Source organism: Chiloscyllium plagiosum, unplaced genomic scaffold, assembly GCF_037043375.1.
Source record: "Chiloscyllium plagiosum isolate Xiang-an unplaced genomic scaffold, Cpla_swu_hap1 HiC_scaffold_47, whole genome shotgun sequence".
In the NCBI taxonomy this organism is placed as follows: Eukaryota; Metazoa; Chordata; class Chondrichthyes; order Orectolobiformes; family Hemiscylliidae; genus Chiloscyllium; species Chiloscyllium plagiosum.
Genome location: NW_028270185.1, coordinates 46,192,938 through 46,216,865, shown reverse-complemented (window position 1 = coordinate 46,216,865; position 23,928 = coordinate 46,192,938). Strand labels below are relative to the sequence as shown.

The following is a 23,928-nucleotide window of genomic DNA, read 5'->3' as shown; positions in this document are numbered from 1 at the left end:
ATGCTCCAGCCATCGGCAACGGTTTGAATACACCATTTGCAAAAAAAACGCATGATGTTTGTTACTCAGTCAGCGAGTTTGTCTATTTTGTTCGGAGGGTGGATGGGCCCAATCGATCCAGAGATGAAGGTTTTCCGGATATTTGCTGCCAATGACCATTCTTCTTGACACTTTCCCAAGTTCGCCATCAAAGATTTTGGCTAAAGAAAAATACCTCACATATCGCATTACCCATTTTCCTCTCCAGCGAATCCAAAACCTGACAGCTCTTAACGTGGAACAGAATCAGAACTGAAAAGGCAGTACCATGATCAGACACACCGAAGCTTACGTGCTGTCTGTAATGCACTGTGAGTCGTCTCTGACATGAACCGCTCGCACAAGTAACAGCGAGGCAATTCCAAACCTACTGGAGATTTAGTTTATTGCCAAGTCCCAGAAAGTGCTCAAGTATCATAAAACAAAACAGAACAACAACGAACCAATAAGAGTGAACATTTCCAATTGTATCCATGATTAAATTAGGCCATCAATGCCCCAGTGATCACCTTTCTCCATCACCAGGACAGTAATGAAGGAAATGAAAGTATAGCAACGTCTCACATCGCGATTGCCCACCTTTTCACCACAGAATCAAATAACGTCGAACAGATTCAATGCAGGATCTTCTTTCGAAATAACGGTGAGATAACTATGTCTATTCACTTTCAGAATAAACGGGGAACAACACAAGTTGTCTGGAATATGAATAACCAACATAGACTACTTGGGTTGCAGATTCTACTGATGCACAGACTTTCATATGAAAAGGCACCTTGGGTGATTGCCCTGCACCCAGAAATCTTCTGACTGCCTTCTGTTTGCCCTGTCACATTAACCTTGTGCTGTTCTAATCGAATTTGTAGTTCTTGCCATTTGTCCGTATTGCTACTAGGGATAGCTGGTCGTGGCAACTCGTGACTGCCACACAAATTCTTTGCCAAAGTAGGATTGTCCCGCAACGTGATTCGCAGTGCACGAACTTCGCAACGAGGATATGCCACGCGGCAAGTTACAAAGCACGCTTCCATTTATTAAAGTCAGTTTCTGGGAACTGACAACCAGTTTCCTCCTTACACTCGGAATTATGACAACACATAAACCAACAGCCTCTCTCAGAGACAAGCGACCAATGCCCATCTTGTGCCGGACAAACGTAGTTGACAAGATTGCACGCAGGGACTGCACAGAAAACTACAGAGGAGAAGCAGACAGACGACCATCGAGCTGCATTCATGCAGTTCAGTTACCCGATAAACCCCATGCACAGCTGTTCCTTGTAGGTACACACAGGGCACTGAGTCTCTCTGACTCCGAGACTTGGGACCCGGATTATATGACCGTCTGCAGCATTGGTTACTTCCTTGTGTGAGGTAACTCCCGATGGAACATATGTAAAACACGATAGCTCATTGAGAAAATAGTACCCAAGAGACGTATTTCTGTTGTGTTTCTGGTCCTGTTCCTGACATGACATCCAACATTGTACTTATTGTGTGCTTCCTGACGATTCGGTGGATGCTTCCGTGATTGCATTGTGTGCAGTAATCTGCGTTTTAGCTGCAATTAGGTGCGTTTGAAACCCAGGATCACCTACCTCTATGCTGTTTTCTTCTTCACATGCGCAATTGCAACACAGTAAACGATCAATTAATATTGGAAAATGACATATACAGGCGTGTGAAAAGCCCAGTTTCCGTGGCAATTATGCAATGGTTAGAGATTACATTGATTCAGGAGATAAGGATGGAAAATGTGTTTGGGTAGAGATGAGGAACATTGAGGAAAGAGGAAACCAGCCGGTGTAGCTTACAAGAACAATAACAGTAACCACAGTGTGAAAAAAAAATACAGGGAAAATACCGCCTGTGAATGCTAAAAGAAGGCATGAATTATGGGAGACATTCATTTCCCTTCTTCCACTCCCGTTTCAATTGTAAAGAAACTTTGAAGAAAAACAATCGAAAAGTCATATATGCAACATCGAACAACGTGCGTCATACCTTGGCCATTGATTACCGTAGATTAGAATACTTACAATATGGAAACAGGTCCTTCTGCCCAGCAACTCCACACCGACCCGCCCCAGCCCAAATGCATTCCTCTCCATTCACCACGTCAATTTAGAACGGCCATTTCACCTAACCGGTACATTTTTGGGCTATGGGAGAAAACCAGAGCAAGTGCACGCAGCCACGGGGAGAATGTGCAAACTCCACACATTCAGTTGCATGAGGCGGGAATTGACCCTGACTCTGTGGTATTGTGTAACAGCAGCGCTCACGATGGTGTCAGCGTTAGATGGGACTTATTTGCCGTCTTTTATTGGGAAAAATCTATTTCATTGTGAGCATCTGGAAAGACCAGCTCCTTCGCCAGAAAAAGAAATGAATATGTCTCTAACCTTGGATTGTTTCATGCCCAAGAAGACTCAGATCAATACCTCTCTTGATCAGCTCTGCTGATCATGTTTGCAAAGAGATCTAGCAAATTGCCAAAGTGGGATTGTCCTTTCAATCAATAATTTTGACTCAGTTTGGCTGCAAATATCTTTTCCTAAATTTGTGTTTTTCTTCCTTTACATTGGTGTCTCGCACCTGACAATTGACAGCAGAGGTGGGAGAGGAGAACGGAAGCATTGATCTCATCAAGTCAACGGCAGCTTACAATGATTTGGTCAATGCTCAAGCCACCCACGCTGTCGGTAGTCATGGCCGAGTGGTCAAGGCAATAGACTAGAAATTCATTGGGGTTTCCCCACGTAGGTTCGAATCCTGCTGACTACGTAATGAATGATTTCCTGCTGGTACAATTTTCGCTTAAAGTTCGGAAAAACTATTTTGTGAACCAGGCCGGTAATTTGATTGGACTTGGGAAACTCGAGTTCTTCATCAGAAATGTTCCATATTTAAAACATTAACTCTGTTTCTCTTTCCAGATACACTGCTCGACACATCGGGTTTCTGCAGCTGTTATTGAACGTCCTGAGCAGAAGTGCTACTTTTCATTCGATTCCTTTAATCCCTGTCCACTGTTCTCTGACTCGGGTCACTGGCAACACTTCCTCCTGCTCGTCAAAGTGCTCATTCCCCACCGCTCCCTCTCCATCATTAGAAACAACCGCAGGAAATCGCCACTTAACCATCTTTGTTCCAAAGTGAAATTCATCAGCCTCGGGAATCTCTCCACCAAACGGGACTTCTCATCCCTGGACATGGTGCAAGCCAGAGGATTGTGAAGAGATACTGTGAAAATATTTTCAGCTGGCAGTTGAAAAAATGTTTAGGAAGCAAACCATATAACTTAGGCTCCAGCTTTGTAAATCTTGAGAAATTCTTTGGGAAATGGAATCAGAGGAGAATGAAAAAGTGTGAACTGTCGGACGGAGTAGAGGACGGGACATTGACTCTGATGTTCTCGGGACAGGAACTGATCTGAGACATTGAAATCATTCTCGCTCACGTACGTGAGGAATGCGAACTTCATCTAGACTCTGGGACAATGAAAAACTCTGGACTACTCAAGACAATATCCAAATATTTCCTGGGATCACTACAGTACGAGTTCCATAGATGAGTCATTTTTGGCCCAGTGTGTGCAGGAGGGCTTCCTGACACAGTACGTACATATGCCTTCAAGGGACGAAGCTACTTTCGATTTAGTACTGGGTAACGAGCCTGGCCAGGTTTTAGATTCGGAAGTAGGTGAGCACTTTGGAGACATCGATCACAATTCTCTGAGGTTTACTTTCGTGATTGAAGGGGATAGGTGCATCCACGGAGCAAGTGTTTCAGCTAGTGGAAGGGAATTTACGATGCAATGAGGTAAGATTTAGGAAGCGTAGAATGGGGTAGGAAACTGCAGGGGGTGAGCACATTAAAATGTGGAGCTTATTCAAGGAAAGCTGAAACTTTATTGCTGGAACAGCACAGCAGGTCAGGCAGCATCTAGGGAACAGGAGATTCGACGTTTCGGGCACATGCCCTTCTTCTCCTGAAGAAGGGCATGTGCCCGAAACGTCGAATCTCCTGTTCCCTAGATGCTGCCTGACCTGCTGTGCTGTTCCAGCAATAAAGTTTCAGCTTTGATCTCCAGCGTCTGCAGACCTCACTTTATCCTTTTCAAGGAAAAGCTCCTGTGTGTCCTAGATAAGTATGTACCTATCAGGCAGGGAGGAAGATCTAGAACGCGTGAGCCGTGGTTTACTAAGGAAGTGGAATCCCTGGTCAAGAAGAACAAGACGTCTTATGTTAGGATAAAATGTGAAAACTCAGTTAGCGCGCTCGAGGGTTCCAACGATATCAGGAGAGACCTAAAAAGAGAGCTGAGAAGAGCCAGGAGGAGACATGAGAAGTTGTTGGCAGATAGGATCAGGGTTAACCCTAAGGCCTTCCATAGGTATGTCAGGAATAAAAGAATGACGAGAGTTAAATTTGGGACAATCAAGGATAATAGTGGGAAGTTGTGTGTGAAGTCAGAGAAGATAGGGGAAGTACTAAATAAATATTTTTCGACAGTGTTCGCTATAGAAAATGAAAATATTGGCGAGGAAGATGCAGAGCTACTTGCGTCTAGACGAGAAGAGATTGAGGTTCACAAGGAAGAGATATTTGAAATACTGCAGAGTGTGAAAAAAGATAAGTCAGCTGGGCCGGATGGGAGCGATCTGATTTTGTTTAGCAAATGCACTGCAGGAAGGTACAAATCAGGCTGATGTTTACAACGGCTCGTTTTGAGCCGCTAATTTCAGTGAAGTGGCGGCGCCAATAAAAGGTGTCACGCATCTCGTCTAATTCCACATCCTGAGCTCGAAATGACCAGAGGTTTCTCGCCGAGTTTCTGCAGGGTCTTGTTTGGACGACACCATGACACGTTTTCACTGGAGTGGATCATGAAATCGCGTCGTGACTGTTTTTAAAACGCTGGAAACTTCCAGCAGAGAAGGACGCGACCCTGAAGCAGGCAGCTGAGGACAAATGTTTCTCCTTTGCCAGTGAAAGGCACTGCTTCACAAATTCGAAACTTCGAAGTGAAGCAATGTTGGTGAGTATCTTCGGTGCTTGTTCACCTTTTTAATTCTGATTCCGTGAAAGTTCATGGCATTACATATCGACATTCTGCCAATCGCCAGCCTTTCACTTGGCCCAGTGGCATAATGGAGAACGTGTCTGACTTCGGATCAGAAGTTTGTAGTTTCGAGGCCTACCTGGCTTGAGGGGGAGTGTTTTGCTTTAACCGTGGTATACTTTGACGCTCCCCTGTCAAGTTTTCTCGGGACATCGCCACTGTGCTTCCGCATGAAAAGCCTGCATTTGTCCTATTGTCCATTTCAAATTCCAGCTCTCCACAACGGACACTTCCGTCTGTTTGGCGGTATCTTCTGGTGTGTCTCCCTCTGTGGGTGAAAATGAGCATGAATTCCTCAAAAGAGTTACAATTCGTTATACTTCTGTCCCATTATTGTGACATGTAAGAACATAGGATAACCTCATTGACATTTGACCTGGAAACATTAGAACACGTGAGACTTTGGGCCAAAGTTCGAAACTGCGACGAGAATAGATGGCTCTCTGATTAGCCGCAATGCACACGGGCGGAATGGCCTTTTCCCACTTTGTAAATCTTCGAAGACAATATGAAAAAAATCTGCAACGAAAATGTTCAGACAGGGTGTTTTATTTACACCATGTACGATAGTATCTATCGCCTTCTCTTGTTATTTACTTGTGAGGATTCGGTATTCTCAGCACCGTGGCCCGGATCGTATTCCCGCTCATGGAATGGTTGTATTATTCAGCAAACATATCGGTGTTCCAGTACGTCTGCCGATTTTCCGATGCTGGCAGGTCGTTGGTTTTGTCCAAAACATTATGAAGGTAAACATAAAACAAATAGCTGCAGATGCAGGAAATCTGAGCCAAAAACGAAAATTGTTTGTGCAGCGGAGCATGACTGGCAACAGAAACGTTGACTCTCCTGCTCCTCGGATGCAGCCTGACCTGCTGTCCTTTTCCAGCATCACTCTGATCTAAAGTCAGGTTTCCAGCATCTACAGTCCTCACTTTAGCCTAGTTTCTTCAGTGTCTCTGGTTCCCAATTCAAGAACTCCATCTCTAGCGGTTTCATGTTTGTACCTCCGTGCTGAGGAGTTGAAGAGTGAAGAAAAGTAACTCACCTCCTCCATCTCTGGGGTAATTAGGGACTGAAAATGAATCGTGTCCCATTGAAATATATCTACATGCGAATTAATCTCTGTCTCTTATTGGGAACCATCTCTTTCATTGTAACCATCAGGAAAGATCATTTAGTTCGCCAGAAAAAGAAATGAATATGTCACTAAATTTTGTTTGCTTCAGGTCCGAGAATACTGAGATCAATAGCTCCTTTGCTTACTTCTGCTGGTCATGTTCGCAAAGAGATATGGCAAATTGCCAAGTGTGATTTTCCTTTCAATAAAAAATTTTGACTCAGTTTGCCTGCAAACATCTTTTACTACCTTTGTGCTTTTCTTCTTTTACATTGGTGTCTCGCACCTTCCAAATGACAGCAAAGGTATGAAAGGAGATGGAAGCATTTCGCTCATCAAGACAGCGAGAGCTTTCAATGAGATTACGGCTGATTTGGTCTATGCTCAATCGGCCTGAGCCATCTGTAGTCATGGCCGAGTGGTTAAGGCGATGGATTAGAAATCCATTGGGGTTTCCCCACGTAGGTTCGAATCCTGCTGACTACGTTATGAATGCATTCCTGCTGGTACAATTATCGCTCAAAATTCAGAAAAACTATTTTGTGAACCAGGCCGGTAATTTGATTAGACTTGGGAAACTCGAGTTCTTCATCAGAAATGTTCCATATTTAAAACATTAACTCTGTTTCTCTTTCCAGATACACTGCTCGACACATCGGGTTTCTGCAGCTGTTATTGAACGTCCTGAGCAGAACTGCTGCTTTTCATTAGATTCCTTTAATCCCTGTCCTCTGTTCTCTGACTCGGGTCAGTGGCAACACTTCCTCCTGCTCGTCAAAGTGCTCATTCCCCACCGCTCCCTCTCCATCATTAGAAACAACCGCAGGAAATCGCCACTTAACCATTTTTGTTCCAAAGTGAAACTCATCAGCCTCGGGAATCTCTCCACCAAACGGGACTTCTCATCCCTGGACATGGTGCAAGCCAGAGGATTGTGAAGAGACACTGTGAAAATATTGTCAGTTGGCAGTTGAAAAAATGTTTAGGAAGCAAACCATATAATTTAGGCTCCAGCTTTGTAAATCTTGAGAAACTCTTTGGGAAATGGAATCAGAGGAGAATGAAGAAGTGTGAACTGTCGGACCGAGTAGAGGACGGGACATTGACTCTGATGTTCTCGGGACAGGAACTGATCTGAGACATTGAAGTCATTCTCGCTCACGTACGTGAGGAATGCAAACTTCATCTGGACTCTGGGACAATGAAAAACTCTGGAACACTCAAGACAATGATGTGTTTCTGTTCGCCGAGCTGGAAGTTTTTGTTGGAAACGTTTCGTCCCCTGTCTAGGTGGCATCCTCAGTGCTTGGGAACCTCCTGTGAAGCGCTTCTGTGGTGTTTCGTGCGGCATTTATGGTGGCCTGTCCTTGCCGCTTCCTGTTGTCAGTTTCAGCTCTCCGCTGCAGTGGCTGGTATACTGGGTCCAAGTCGATGTGTTTGTTGATGGAGTTTGTGGATGAGTGCCATGCTTCTGGGAATTCCCTGGTTGTTCTTTGTTTGGCTTGCCCTATAATAGTAGTGTTGTCCCACTCGAATTCATGTTGCTTGTCGTCTGTGTGTGTGGCGACTATGCATAGTTGGTCGCTTCGTTTCATGGTTAGTTGATGTTCCTGGATGCGGTTCGTTAGCTGTCTTCCTGTTTGTCCGGTATAGTGTTTTGTGCAGTCATTGCATGGGATTTTGTATACTACATTAGTTTTGCTCATGTTGGATATCGTGTCCTTAGTTCTGGTAAGCTGTTGTCTGAGTGTGGCTGTTAGTTTGTGTGCTGTTAAGAGTCCTAGTGGTCGCAGTAGTCTGGCTGTCAGTTTGGAGATGTTCTTGATGTGTGGTAGTGTGGCTAGTCCTTTGGGTTGTGGCATGTCCTCTTTCCGTGGTCTATCCCTTACGCATCTGTTGATAACATTGCGAGGATATCCGTTTTCGGCGAATACCTTGTATAGGTGTTCCTCTTCCACTTTTTGCAGTTCTGGTGTGCTGCATTGTGTTGTGCCCCTTTTGAATAGTGTCTTGATGCAACTTCGTTTGTGTATGTTGGGGTGGTTGTTCTCATAATTCAGGACTTGGTCTGTGTGTGTGGCTTTCCTGTGTACCTTTGTGGTGAATTCTCCGTTAGGTGTTCTCTGTACCATCACGTCTAGGAATGGGAGTTGGTTGCCCTTTTCTTCCTCTCTGGTGAATCGGATTCCTGTGAGTGTGGAGTTGATGATCCTGTGTGTTTTCTCTATTTCCGTGTTTTTAATGATTACAATGGTGTCATCCACGTATCTGAAACAGTGTTTGGGTTGAATTTGCGGAAAGACAGCTCTAATCTTTGCATTACGGCTTCTGCCATGAGTCCCGAGATCGGTGAGCCCAAGGGTGTTCCGTTGATTTGTTCGTATATCTGGTTGTTGAATGTGAAGTGTGTTGTGAGGCACAAGTCCCAAGATTTAGGAAGATTAGGTAAGATTTAGGAAGCGTAGAATGGGGTAGGAAACTGCAGGGGGTGAGCACATTAAAATGTGGAGCTTATTCAAGGAAAAGCTCCTGTGTGTCCTAGATAAGTATGTATCTGTCAGGCAGGGAGGAAGATATAGAACCCGTGAGCCGTGGTTTACTAAGGAAGTGGAATTCCTGGTCAGAAGAACAAGAAGTCTTATGTTAGGACAAAATGTGAAAACTCAGTTAGAGCGTTCGAGGGTTCCAACGATATCAGGAAAGATCTAAACAGAGAGCTGAGAAGAGCCAGGAGGAGACATGTGAAGTTGTTGGCAGAGAGGATCAGGGTTAACCCTAAGGTTTTCCATAGGTATGTCAGGATTAAAAGAATGACGAGAGTTAAATTTGGGACAAACAAGGATAATAATGGGAAGTTGTGTGTGGAGTCAGAGGAGATAGGGGAAGCGCTAACTAAATATTTTTCGACAGTGTTCGCTATAGAAAATGAAAATGTTGGCGAGGAAGATACTGAGATACTTGCGTCCAGAGTACTAGAGATTGAGGTTCACAAGGATTAGGTGATAAAAATACTGCAGAGTGTGATAACAGACAAGTCCCCTGGGCTGGATGGGATCTGTCCTAGTATCCTCTGTGAAGCAAGGGAAGAGATTGATGAGCCTTTGGCATCGATCGTCAAATCATCGTTTTCTACAGGAATAGTGCCTGTGGAATGGAGCATAGCATACGTTGTTCCCGTGTTCAAAAAGTGTCGCAGAGACAACCTTGATAATTACAGACCAGTGAGTCTCACTGCAGTTGTTGGTAACGTGTTGGAAAAGGTTATTATGTATAGGATTTATGACCATCTGGAAAAGAATAATCTGATCAGGGACAGTCAGCACGGTTTTGTGATGGGTCGGCCTTGCCTAACGAATTTATTGACTTTTTTGACAAAGTGACCAAACAGGGAGATTACAGTAAACCGATTGATGTGGTGTATATGGGTTTCAGAACGTTGTTCGATAAGGTTCCCCACAATAGGCTATTATACAAAATGCGGTGGAATGGAATTGTGGGAGAGATTGCAGCTTTGATCAGTAATTGGCTTGCCAATAGAAAACAGTGTTGTAGTTAATGGAACATGTTCTTCTTGGTATCCATGTACTGGCGGCGTACCACAAGGGTCGGTGTTAGGTCCACTGCTGTTACATGAGATCTAACCTTGCCAATCAGTCTCCCATGGGGAACATTGTTGAACGCCTTACTGAAGTCCATATAGATCACATTTACTGCTCTGCCCTAATCAATCTTCTTTGTTACTTCTTCAAAAAACTCAAATCAAGGTTGTGACACACGATTTCCCACGCACAAAGCCATGTTAACTATCCTGAATCAGTCGTTGCCTTTCCAAATACATGTACATTCTGTTCCTCAGGATTCCCTCCAACAATTGGAGTATTCTTGGCAGATGCAGTTTCATGTCGGGAATGCGACGTCATATACTTTGTTTGGAAGAATCAAAAGACACACTACTATTACAATAGATAGAAACGCAAAAGATGTGCAGTGCAGAGGAGTCTCAGTGTCCTTATACATGAAACGAACAAAGGTTAATCACATATTTATTTCTTGCTGGCAAATAAAAAGCCTTTTTATGATGCTCACAATTAAAGAGATGGTTTCCAAGAAAATAGCAAAATTAAGTCATCAGGAGAGTAATGAATTACCAAGATATCCTTCGTGATTTTTTATGGGACATGTGGGATGTTTTTGATTATGGTTCTCCAAACGTTTTTACAATGGAACCGAGAGTGTTAATGGGAAGTTAAGATCACGCATGACTATTGCCATTTTTGTCACTCACACACAATTGTTTTTCCTTGTATGATTTATTTCGCTTTGTGGTTACTGCGAGTGGGCTTGTAAACTACACATGCTTGTGAGTTCATTCCTCACTGTTTCTCAACTCCAGCCAAACAGAGTTTACATCCTTATTTCCTGAATCAAGGTAATCGCTAACCATTGCATAAATGTCATTAAAACTTCGGTATTTCACACGCCTCTGTATATTCCCTTACAATACGAATTGATCGTTTACTGTATTGCAGTTGTGCATAAGAAGAGAAAAATAGAATAGAGAATGGTGGACCTCCGCTTCACACCCCCGTTATTGAAGCGAAAATGCACATTACTGCCCATAATACGATCGTGGAAGCATGTTCCGAAACGTCAGGAAACACAGAATAAGTGCAGTGCCACAGGGCATGTCAGGGACAGCACCAGAAAGACAACAGAAATGCTGCTATGAGCTCCTATTTTGGATATATTTCTCAATGAGCAATAGAGTGTTACATGTGTTCCATCAGGAGTTACCTCACACAAGGAAGTAACCAGTGTTGCAGACGGTCATATCATCCGAGTTCCAAGCCCTGGAATCAGAGACATTCAATATTCTGTGCATAACTGCAAGGAACAGCTGTCCGAGGCGTTAACAGTCCTGGTGAAATTATGAATGCAGCTCTCTAGTTGTCAGCCTCTTTCTCCTATGTCGTGTTTCGTGCAGTACCTGCGTGGAATCTCGTCAACCACGTTTGACCTGCACATGATACGTATTGGGTCTTGTTTTCTCGTGAGTTGTTGTCTGTGTGAGGCTCTCGGTTTCTGTGCTGTCATCAGTCCGAGTGTTCGGAGGAGTCTGGATATCGTTTTCCAGAATTTGTTTTTAATACAGGGAAGCATGATTTAAAAATTACCTCAAAGCATATCCTCGTTGCGAACATTGTGTGCCATGCATCTGCGAATGAAGGTGTGTGGATATTGGTTCTTGGCAAAGAATTTGCGTGGGCGTCAGTCCAGCAGTCCCTAGTAGCAATACGTCCAAACGGCAAGGGCCACACATTCGACTAGAATAGCACAACAATAATAGGACAGGGCAAGCAGAAGACTGCCAGACAATTCCTAGAAGCAGGGCACTCATCCACGGATTCCATCCGTTGGACCCAATCTGCAATCCCAACAAACGGAAGCAGCGGGAATTTAACCAAATGAATTCGTACCAAAACATGAGAGCAGCGCTTCACAGGAACCTCTGCAGCGCTGATAATGTCACCTAGACAGGCGAGGAAAAGTCTGCAAACCATCTTCCTCGCCTCACCGAACTTTTCAACAAGAACTCCAGAAGCATCCGAACTTCACATCTTTCTGCTCCAAAACACTCCGCTTTTCCACAACAGAGAATTGCACACTCAACTACCGCGTGTAAGATGAGAATACCAGCCCCAACACTACCAAGGCGGCAGTAAGAGCGAGGGGAAACAGCTGCCACTATCATTCCACAGCTACAAACGCTCTCTTTGAAAGGTACATTTTCGTATGAATGTCGGGGCAGCAGTAGAATATGGGAACTAAACAGCCTGCGCTGTGTATTCATATTCTGGACAATGTGAGTAGTTCACAGCTTTCCCTGAAAGTGAGTGGACGTCGTTATCTCACCGCTGTTGTGAAGCCAGATCCTGCACTGAATCTGCTCCCTCGTTTTTTGTTGTTGTGGCGAAAAGGTGGGCAATCACAACGTAAAACCTTGTTATATTTCTCTCATTTCCTTAGTTACTGTTCTAGTGAGGGAGGCTGGAGATTGGCTCGCTCAAGCAGATGGAGGCACCAGCACATTTTTGACCTAATTTAATCGAGAATATAATTGGTAATATTCACTTTGCATGGTACATATTTCTGTTATGTTTTATGTTACTTGAGCACTTTCTGTTACTTGGCAATGCACTAAATCTTCAGAATGACGGGAAGCTCCGTTTGGAATTGCTTCGATGGTATTTGTGTGAGCGGTTCTTGACATACATGTCTTTCACTGACTCACAGACAGAAGTAATGAGTTTGTGTGTCTGATAATTACTCTGCACCTGGTCCACGTTAAGAGCTGTAAGTTTTTGGATTCACTCGAGAGTTGAGGGGACAACACGATTTGTGTGGTTTTTTTTTAGTCAACGAAATTATTTGATGGACAACTTGGGAATGTATCAAGGAGAATGGTCATTGTCTGTAAATGTCTGGAAAACATTCCTCTCTGTGTCAGTTCAAATCATTACGCCTCAAGAAAAAATAAAATTCAAACACGCTGACTTAGTATCAAACAGTATGCGTTTTTGCAAGTGGTCTATTCAAACTGTTGTCAGGTACTGGAGTGTCACAGAATTGCCGAGCACGGAAGCAAACCTTCCTATCCAACTTGCACCTGCTGAATAGATGACCGTAACTAATCTAAACATATTTGCCAATATTTGTCACTTATCTCTAGGAACACTTCCTGTCTGTATACCCATTTAGATGCCTTTCGAGTGTTGTGAGTGCACCACACTCTGCCACTAAATGTGGCAATTTATTCCACACGCACAAAAATGTCTGTATTAAAAACAAATATCGCTCACATCCTTTTCAAATTGTACTGCTCTCATATTAAACCCATGCTATCTTACTTTAAACTCACCTGACTTCTGAATAAGTTTAGATTGACTATGTTCTCTGCTCGTCTACCTCATGATTTTGTAAACTTTTCCAAGGACATCCCTCAGGCCTGAAGCTCCAGGGAAAACTGTCGAAGAATATTCAACTTCTCACTAATGTCCACACCGTGCAAACCTTTCAAATCGTTGTAAATATTATTTTTTAATTATGCGAATGTGTTCATAAAAAGTGTCAGGGGAAATGGCCTGAAGTGAAGCGATGCTGAAACATTAGTCTTGACAGGTTTGGCGCTTAGTTATCGTCAGGGAGCGTCGCTGAGTGGTTTACTGTAGGTAAAAACAATGAATGCAGATGCTGGAGACCAGATTCAGGATTAGTGGTGCTGAAGAGCGCAGCAGTTTAGGCAGCATCCGAGGTGCAGTAAAATCGACGTTTCGGGCGAAACCCTGTATTCCTGATGAAGGGCTTTTGCCTGAAACGTCGATTTTACTACTCCTCGGATGCTGCCTGAATTGCTGTGCTCTTCCAGCACCACTAATCCAGAGAGGTTTCATGTGCTGGGTTTAGGGTCCAGTCTCTATTGTGTCGTGGGTTTGAAACCCAACTTTGCAATAGAACAACTGCAGGCAGTTTTTTATGACAGAACTACACAGGTCCTGATGTTGTTTTAACGGTGTGTTTGTTACTCCTCGGGTCTCTCACCCTCTCTGCGATAAACACGGGTACATGAGCAACTGATTCTTAAAACAATGAGAACTACTTCTGTCCACATCTTCTCGAGCACTGTGCGTTTGGAAGTGTACACGCACAATTTTGCTGCCAGTTGCTGTGTCTCAAATGGTCAGAGCATTTGGTTGAAATGTTGGTTCTCCTAACCCAAAAAGAGCACAGAGCTGTACATCTCTATGACTCTAAGTATTGAGACCGACCATCTTCTGACAATACAACCACGAGAACTCATCCATGATTGACCCTGAGTCCGCAGTGAGTAAAACGGTCACGTGCAGCAGAATGTGACCCCATTCTCTACAAGTCCCCCAACAGAAAGGGGCCACTGCTGTTTCAAATAGCGGCTTCCTGCACAGACCTGGGACTCAACTCATGGAAAGTCCTTCCTCAGGAACGGCTGTTACCGTGTGAAAGGATAAAAAAATTCTAATTCAAATTGGAAATGGCTTCAGAAGATTGTTCCTGTTTTTAAAACATTTTATAATCAGGATTCCTGTCTCGAATATGAGAAGTGGTAAACTTTGTAGGCAGATAGAACAAAGAAAGTGTTGATGGTGAGGACTGTATCTCTTCAGCAGATGTACACTCTAATCAGAAATGATTTGGTTTCCTGAGGTATTTTCCCGATTGATTTGCAGTCTGCCAGATTGTCCGGGAATCACTTCGGCGACCTAAGGATCAGGGTCAAAATATGAAAATATTAACAGAGAATCGTAAATCCCTGGGCAACGCCTAAATGGATTGTAATGGTCTGAAGGAATAAATCTGAGAGTTGAAAGATTTAGATTAGATTACAGTGTGGAAACAGGCCCTTCGGCCCAACAAGTCCACACCGACCCGCAACCCACCCATACCCCTAACCTAACACTATGGGCAATTTAGTATGGCCAATTCACCTGACCCTGCACATCTTTGGACTGTGGGAGGAAACCGGAGCACCCGGAGGAAACCCACGTGTGCAAACTCCACACATTCAGTCGCCTGAGGTAGAGAATTGAACCCAGGTCCCTGCTTCAGGTGAGGCAGTAGTGCTAACCACTGTGCTAGCGTGCCGCCACTTGGGTGATGTTATTTGCAATGGAGAGGAATGAACAAGATTTTTGAAAATTGCCGTGTCAGCTGAATTAAACTCAGTATGAAATGATAAATTAACCAACACCAATCCTGTCCTGGCTCGCTCAGTCGGTAGAGCTTGAGACCTTTACTCTCAATGGTGTGGTGTCGAGACCCACGCAGGGCGCTGTTGTTTGTTAATAGGTATGCCGCTCCCCATTAATGTTGCAAGAGCGAATTCCCTCGCTGAGGCAGATTTTGTTGACACATTTTTTCCTCCGATTTTGATCATCTCTTGGTTTCTGAGTGGAAACTGTCTCCACTGTATTGCAGGTGCAAGAGAAAAGGTTATCAGTTCAGCCGAATATGCTTTAAACAATGTCCCTTCCAAAACGTGAGGTACCATTCCAAACGTGCCCCAACCAAAATGTCCAGAGACGTCGAAAGCGAATGGCCACATGACAGTGACAGCTGCATGTCAAATGGTGCTGCAATAGAATTAACTGAATGTGAATGTTCTGATGGAAAGCGAATGGAACTCTCCCTGCAATTTTCCCATAAACTCGGTAAATGATGCTGTTGTGTACCCATATGGGTTTACGTCATGAACAGCTTATTGTCAGTAACACGAGTGGGGGTGATGCAGGATAATGAGGTTTCCGTGTGGGTCAGAAGTGATTTGTTCGAACAGGGAATTCAAACGTCCACAGAGCAGACATTGCTGATTGGTCCAGGATCACACTTCTCCCTTCTGTTTCAGTACCAACAAATGAAATTGCGGGAAAATCTCAGCAGGTCTGGTAGAATCTTGGAATTGAAAATCGAGTTAAGTCTTCAAGACCAGTGACATTTATTTCTCCATGCCCATCTCCGTCTACCTTTTTATTGAATATCTCCTGACTCTCAACTTTATACTCAGTTTCTCTTTTATTACTCCGTCCCCAAACATTCTCCCAGTCTCAAAATTTAATAGCAGAACTATTTCATCTCTCACCTCGGCGAGTTATGAGAGGAGGACTTCGAAATGCACGATTAACTCTGTTTCTATTTCCTTAGATAATGAATGGCAAGAAACCAGAAGGCATCGGAGGACAGTTCGAGCTTTCAGCCCATCTGGTCTGCCGCCATTCGGTCATGACTCATATCGTTCCCAAACTAATTTTCAGCCTTCTATCTGTGATACTTTTCGGCCCCCTGAATTTAGGATCCAGTCTTTTTCCCAGAGTGCGAATGAAACCGTTCCAACCATCTCCACATGGCAGCTGTTACACCGTATCTGTGTGTGATCGAGCTCAGTTTCTGTCCCACACAGCAAACACGTCTGTTCTGAGCAATGCAATCCCCGCTGCATGACAGATCGATCGCGTCTCTGACCCCACGGATTTTCTGCGAGGCTGTAGTTAGCTCCTTCACCACCAACGGCAAGGACCGGTGCTTCAAAATGTGGGGACAAAGAACGATAGGCACAAGAGTTTGTACAGGTTCGGTCGAAAGGGTTATTGTCAACTTCAGTGGATTCCCTGCTTCAGAGTCTGGGTTTGAATCGCCCAGGCCTGGATAAAATTCCAAGTCAGGAAATGAAGATTTATTGCTCCTCTTCTTGTGGCTAATCTGAATGAAAACCATTTTCTGCTTCCACAGAGAGCACAGAGCCGGTTCTGCCAGAAGGAATCCACTGATTGATTGCATCCAACTGGAATCATCGAGACATAGAAATGTACTGCAGGGAAACAGACCCTTCGTTCAAATCTGTTCATGCTGACAGGAAATCCCAACCCAATTTGGTCCCTCTTGCCAACACATGGTCCATATCCCTCCTAACCCAATTGGTACTTACATACCATTTCAAATGCCTCTTGAATGTTGAAATTGTACGAGCCTCCACCACATCCTCTGGCAGCCATGGCAGCACATACACGAATAAATTGTCACTGCAAATCCCCTCTAAGGATCTCACCTTTCTGAGCTGAAGCTATCTCGCTATTCATTTAATGTCGCTATGTCTAATTCTTGGAACTCCCTCCCTATCGACATCATGGCGGTATCACTGTGTTGAGCACTTCGAGGACGAAGTAAAGTAACTTATCATCTCAATCTCTTGAGTAATTATGGTTGGGCAGTGAAGCCTATCCCAAAGAGTGACGTGCATTCTCCAGAATTTCGTTTCGAAAAGCTGCAGTTTCCAAGTGGACACCCGAAAGTGGTCCAGAACAAGTGTAAAGATTCGAAGGGAAAGTAGGATAAACTGAAAGTCAATGATGACTGGGATGAATGAGGCAGAAAGTGAGTGAGGGGCTGTTGGTACAAGGATCAATGTCAGTGCCAATGATTTAGCCCTTACTGGCCACTGTTAACACCGGCTCACACACCACTCCAGGTAAATTCACCACAATTACGGTCTCTTAGTATGAGTTTCCCTCTGTGCATATTCACGCGGTAAATCGGCCCCGAGAGGATGAACGCATATTGTTTATCCTGTCAGGTTAAAGAGGTGAAGGCATCAGTTTGAAATCAAAGCAAGAAGAGATTGCCTCTTCCTGTACATTTTCAGTGGAGAGTCGCCAGCTGTGAACTTCATTCCTGCACAAGAGGACGTTGATAAAAATTCTCATCGAGCAGCTTTATTACAGAAAGGTGGTTTGGATAACTGTGAGCAAATACTTCATTAATTGCCCTTATTGATTTGAAGAACAGTATCTGTGGTTTCGTCAGTTTAAGCATATGGTACTAACCAGGTGTTAATGGTGTCAAATGCTGTCAAATGTTCTGTACATTGAAAGGTAATTGTTTAAACTTTTTGTAAAAGCCGTATTGTTTATCCAACATCGCGAAAGTGACGGATCAGCATGCTTCTTGTGTTTGAGCTCAGACCGTTGTTATTTCGTGCTACCAGGCCCTACCGCCTGATGTAGACCCATTAATCTTTGTTCTATCCTGCTAATTCAACGCAGAGTTCTTTTTACTCTGTTCGACAAGGATTTGTCTATCTCTTCTACTATTATTCTCCGTCCATCTTTTCAAGTTTTTTGGGAATAATGAAGAGACGCAGGAGACACTGCAGACTTGCAGGACAATGTTGTAATAATAACGCATCCAATGAGATAATGGCTCTCATTGTCTGCTGTCACCATTCATTGATTTTAGGCAAACGGCAATGGCATCATAGAAATCCTATAATTGGAGTGAAACTGCTTTTTTTCTGGTCTATTATGAATACTATTTAGAATTGTAAAAGCTCATAACGTTTTGAGAGAACAAATGTCACCTGATCTCAGACCTAAGTAACACAGACATTACTTGGAGACTATGAGCCCAGTTCTACACACTCTGGCCGGGGGAGAGGTGGGGGGGGGGGGGCGGGGGCGGAGAAAGCCACGGAACAGTCTCCAATTTTAACACTTTTCCAAGAGTAGAAATGAAAAATGATGGATATTGACGGAAAGAGAGTGGGAGAATGTAGAAGAGAGTGAGATGGTACAGAGAGACAAATGGACACAAACAGAAATTCTCCATTCACCATGGCTGCTCATCGACATAAAGGCGAAGAAAAAGGTAATGAAGGCCAGCCTTTCACCAACTCAGGGCAACAGCAACAGCATTACAGCCGATAAAGGAATTTTGCATTTTTACAGATGACGTCTGTCAGCTCATGAGAGATTCTGGTAAGTATGCTGTTTTGCGAAGTGAAATTGACAATTAACAAGGCAATAAAATAATAAAAAGCATAAGTAGCCTGAATCTGTCGTTTGCAACATTAAATCTCTGTGTCTCCACAGATCCTGTCAGGCCTGCAGAGTTTCTCTGTCAATTCCTGTTGTTGATTCAGATATCCAGGATTCGCACTTCTTTGTTTTATGCTCGTCTGAATCCTGTTTGTGACAATGCTCGATTAATGGCCAGTTCCATACAATATTCCTTGCTTTGGGAAGGTTGTCAACAACATAAACGGTCAGGGGATATCCCCCATTGCTACAGCAGTGAGAGCACTGCGTCCTTAACAATAGACGTCCACGGAAAGTGAAATATGGCGCTGTACGTTTTCTCAATGAATCCACTTTTACTTCATACATTTGTGATCATTTTAGCTGCACAACAGTTTCTTTCTTTCTTCCATTTCTGTCAGCGTGGAAAAGGCCTTTCCGCCCATCTGCAGTGCGGTTCATTGGACATTCATCTTTTCGAGTCGAGGAGCGACTATTTCTTCGAGGACCTTCTGCACTGCATCTCGGGTGGGGTGGGTGCGAGGCTGTACCACTATATTCACCTGTCTATAGATACCGGAGAAGGGTCTATCTGTTTCACTCCACCAGGCTTCCTCATCGCTCTTCTGAATCTTGGTTATTATTACCGTTCCATGGCACCTCCTTCTTTGATATCCCATGTCAGGTGTAACTGTAACTGTGGTGGATACTACTCAGTGCCAGTAACAGGGTATTGAAGGATCTCTGCGCAAATATTTATTGCCTTATTTATAGTCGTCCTGGTTACGAAACGGGCATGGGTGGCATGTAAAAGTCAACTTAACATCCTTGGTTCAGATTACCGTCTGCGGTTGTATCCCGGACACCCCTGCCTTCACGACTCGTCCTGCCATGCAGCCCCATATTTCTATGAGTCTTATAATCACTACTTACACTTATTTGGATCCGGTGTTGTCCGATGTCTCCTCAAGGTTAGCCACACGTTTGCAATGGCTGGCGGGTTTCAACGTGGCTCTTTCGGCGATCTTAACAGCTGTCTGTGTTGTAGGGAGCCCTTGGAACGGTCCCAGCCAGCTCTTCGCCTTCATGCTTTTGCTCCTGAAGTCTTTCACCACTATCCAGTCTTCAGGTTCTGGATTGTGCATCTTCCCTTCTGCTGATTGGGGTATTGCTGCCCTTCTTTTGATTCTGTATTTGAGACAGAAGTGTGGAGAGTTTTATGCCGTAACATAATATCTCGTCCTCACAGTGGTCTGTTATCTGTCTTACAATCGGTCTTTGGCCAATTCCTGTATTGGGCCACCTCCCAAACAAAATCACAAACGTCCTAAGATTTACTCGTCCTCTCCTTCATATACATTAGCACAATTGGAAATGCCTTTGTTCATGTCACCTCCAGTTCCTCACAACATTTTGCCAATTTATTTATAACTGTAGTTTTATCTCTTTCCACTGCCCCACCATTCGCTGGGTGGTAGGCACAATGTTGCCTCACCTTTATTCCCAAGTAATCACTGATCTGCTGTAGGGCAATATTTATAAATGGCTTTTCATTGTCGCTGCTTAGCCTTTCAGGGATGCCCCATCTCGGAGTTATTTCAGTTAGCAAAGCCTTGGCTACCGCACTGGCATCCTGTTGAGACGTGGGAGCACTTCCACCCCGTGGGAAAACATCAACTATTACCAGACAATGCCTTTTCCCTTCGCTGTGTGTTAGTTCAATAAAGTCCATCTGTAAATGTTCAAAGGGTCTTTGGGGTTGGGGGTGTTCTGCCTTATTCATTTGTATTCCCCTCCCCACATTATTAGTGGCACAGATAACACATTATTCACATTATTTTATTGAGTAATGAGTAAATCCCTTTCTGTACCAGCGTGCTGAAATATTGTCATACATCCCCACTTTTGACACATGGTCTTTACCGTATGTTACTTTGGCATAGAAAGGGAATAAAGATCGTGGTAGACAGGGTTTACCATTGGGGCCACACCACACCCATTCCCTCATTCTGCACCCTGCCCTTGTCCATTCACGCTTCTCCTTCGATGTGGCCTGCGACTGTAACTCCCATAAGTCAGCTTTGGATTACAAATATTTGACATACACATGTCAAACTCATCAGTTGGCGGCTCATTGGCCGCCGTCCTTGCCACTCAGTCTACATTTTCATTGCCTTGAGAAATTGAATCATAAATTTTCCTGTGGGCTTCACATGTACATACAGTGATTAATTTAGGCAATCGGACTGCTTTGAGGAGGTCAGAGATCAGGCCATGTTATGTGATTGGCTTTCCAGTGGAGGTCAAGAAGCCCTTGTTTTTCCACAGGGATTCAAAATTATGTGCAACCCCAAATGCACATCTGCTGTCGATGTAAATATTCACAGTTCTTCCTTCGGCCAATTTACATGCCTCAATCAAGGCAATCAGCTCTGCTGCTTGCGCTGACAGATGAGAAGGAAGTGATCCCGCTTTGACAATATCGTGGGTAGTTGCTACAACATACCAAACACTGGCCTATCTCTTTGCTTCTGAATGCTGACCTATCCACAATAAAACGCCGTATCCAGATTCTAAATTGGTGAATCCTACACGTCTGGTCTCGGGCTTCAAATGTCATTAATTACAGCGACACAGTCATGTGGGTCTCAGTCTCCTTCTGTGGGGAGAAGACAAGCAGCATTAAGGACGTTACATCGCTTTATTGACATGTTAGGCTTCTCCAATAGCATAACATTGTATGTGAAACAACGTGCTGCCGACATGTGTGCTGTGTTTTGCTCAGAAAGCATTAAGGATACTGCATGTGGGACCAGTCGGTTTAATTCAACAAAGCGGACTATGTCCTTGGAAGCTACAACAGCCTTTTCAAATGCAGGCACGACACGGAGGCATTTATGAAATCCTGCCATGACGTGATCTAAGTTGAGATGAAAAATAAGCTACTGGCCTCAATTTTCCACACATAATTCTGCATCAGCACAGATGTCATGCAGGCAAGCTTCTCATCCACTGTTTGTACAAAAGGCTTGTTTGGATTTGGAATCCCAGTGTCGGTGTAGTTTGGAGTGCCATTTAAATTCAACAAAGGCACTCTAGGCCTCAGGGATCACTGTAACGGACTCTAGCTCTGCAAACCTGAACCATGAGCTATGTCACTATTGGGCGCCTGAAGGGTTGTGCAATGCGGGTAAAACATTCTCAGTAAGATCGCATGACCAAAAAGGATAGCAATTGTTTCTTCATGTGAGGCTTTGTATTTTGCTGGTTTGCTTGAACTCTGTCTTGCCCAATGGCCTTTCCTTGTTCAGATATTAAGTGCCCCAAGAACTTCAACAATTGTTCCACAAGTTGTAGTTTTGCGAGGCTAGATGGCAGAGCATCGCAAGCCTACCTTTCTCACATTGTTTCTCTGTTGATGTAAGCATTCCCTTACATACTGCAGAAGCGATGACCCCACCCCCCCCCTTTCCCCCACCCCGGTTAAAACAAGAGTCTCCAGACTCCTGTGTAGAGCCTCTTGACTTATTGTGGGGACTCACAGTAATCTTGAAAATGTCACGTAAAAGTATACTATTGGCCTTTGAATGGAAAAGTGAACCGGAATTGACTGTCGGCGTGTCAGGGTACACAAAACAAGGTATTTGCTAAATCCACAATGGAGAGCCATTTACATCCGGTGGAATTTGTGCCAATATAATATAGGGGTTGGGAACATTTGGGGTGTGCGGAACAACAGCGTTCTTGATAAACTTCAGGTCATGAACAAACCTCCATTCCCCTGATTCACCTGGAATGTTTGCCTTTTTGAACGATAAAAAATGAGTGTTCTCACCAGTGATTATTCACGGGGGATTATCACTACAGCCTATAAGAGAGATTCAAAGACTGAGTTAATTCCTTGCACAGCCTCGGGTTTTAACGGCTCTTTTGCTTTGCAAGGACGATACTCAGATTTCGGGGTTCTTCTTACGGGTTCGTATGAGCCCCACGTCGTGTTTTCCTTTTGCCCTGAAATCAGATGGGACCCTTCTTAATCTTGGATCCGAGACATCTACCAACGCCAGACGACACTCCTGGTGGGGATTATCTGGACTGCCCTATCTGCCTGAGTTAGCAGATTTAGTATCTTCCTATATGTCCTTATAACTGCATTGAAGCAGATAACCACACCGACACTGAAGATACAATCTTTCGTTTTTTGTGCCTGTCGTACCCATGGTCCCAAATTCTGACACCTGTCGCTGGATGCCTTCGCCAATGATCCGTGAGGTAAAAAACCTTCCACATCAAAAAAACAGGGTCTACCTACCGTCACAGATACTTAAAAATGTTTAAAGTGACAGCACATCTGTGATCATTCCAATAAAATTCGCACAATAACAACTGATCTGGTTTAACCAATCTCCTGAACCAATCCTTCTCTTATGATTTGTCAGGACTATCTCGTTGTATGTGTGGTGTGCTGTGCAGTGCAGCATATCTCCAGCAAGAAAATCGGTGATAATGGGATTAACATGGCTACTTGCTTCCTGGGTGAGTGAATTGCTCACGGGACCTATCGCTCTCTGACATGCATCAGGGGTCGTGATTCGTATTTTCCAGCCTGCACTGTTAAATCTTCTTTTTGTATTACCTGCAAGCCCGTTGGGGAACTGCGCAAATCCGACCCCAGCCTCACTATGAGATCCCGAGACATCAGATTGAAAGAACAGAATTCCGATAACAGAAATGAGAATTGGAATGTTTCCCCATTACTGGTTTCGCACAATAGGGGTGCGGTAAATCTCTCTCGTGTCACGACTCCTGATGCACCCATTGAGTTCAGGAAGCTTTCGTTCATCTTTATTTGCGTCGACTCTCTGAACTGCCTTGATTTATGACCTGAATATGTTGCCCTTGTATCTTCCAATAAAGTAAGAGGTGCACCTTCCACATATAACATAGATGTAAGCATTGACTTATATGCATCATCGTTGTACTGAAAATATAGTTCACGCTTCGCAAACTCAGTGCTCAGTGTAGAGGTGGGACATGTTTCAGTGCCCATAAGGTTAGTAGTAGAGATGAGCATAAGCGTTTATTCGTTGCCAAGCATAAAGCAAAGAGGTTTACCTGTAACTTTGGGGCTGCCCACCTCCAGCTCAAACTTCCTCCATTAGTCACCCTGCTGCTTAGTCTCCAGGGACGATTGAGGCTGCCTGGGCGTTCACTGCCTCACTCAGTGGTCCATTGCTCGGCAAACAAAGCACCTGCCGGATT

At 44.1% G+C, this 23,928-nt stretch overlaps 1 non-coding gene across 1 annotated transcript; it reads left to right on the top strand.

Annotated features, from left to right (window-relative positions):
- The first annotated feature begins 6,690 nt into the window (after window positions 1-6,690).
- Window positions 6,691-6,772, top strand: trnas-aga (transfer RNA serine (anticodon AGA)). The gene has a single exon. It is a non-coding gene; the product is annotated as a tRNA-Ser (tRNA).
- Window positions 6,773-23,928: the final 17,156 nt, after the last annotated feature.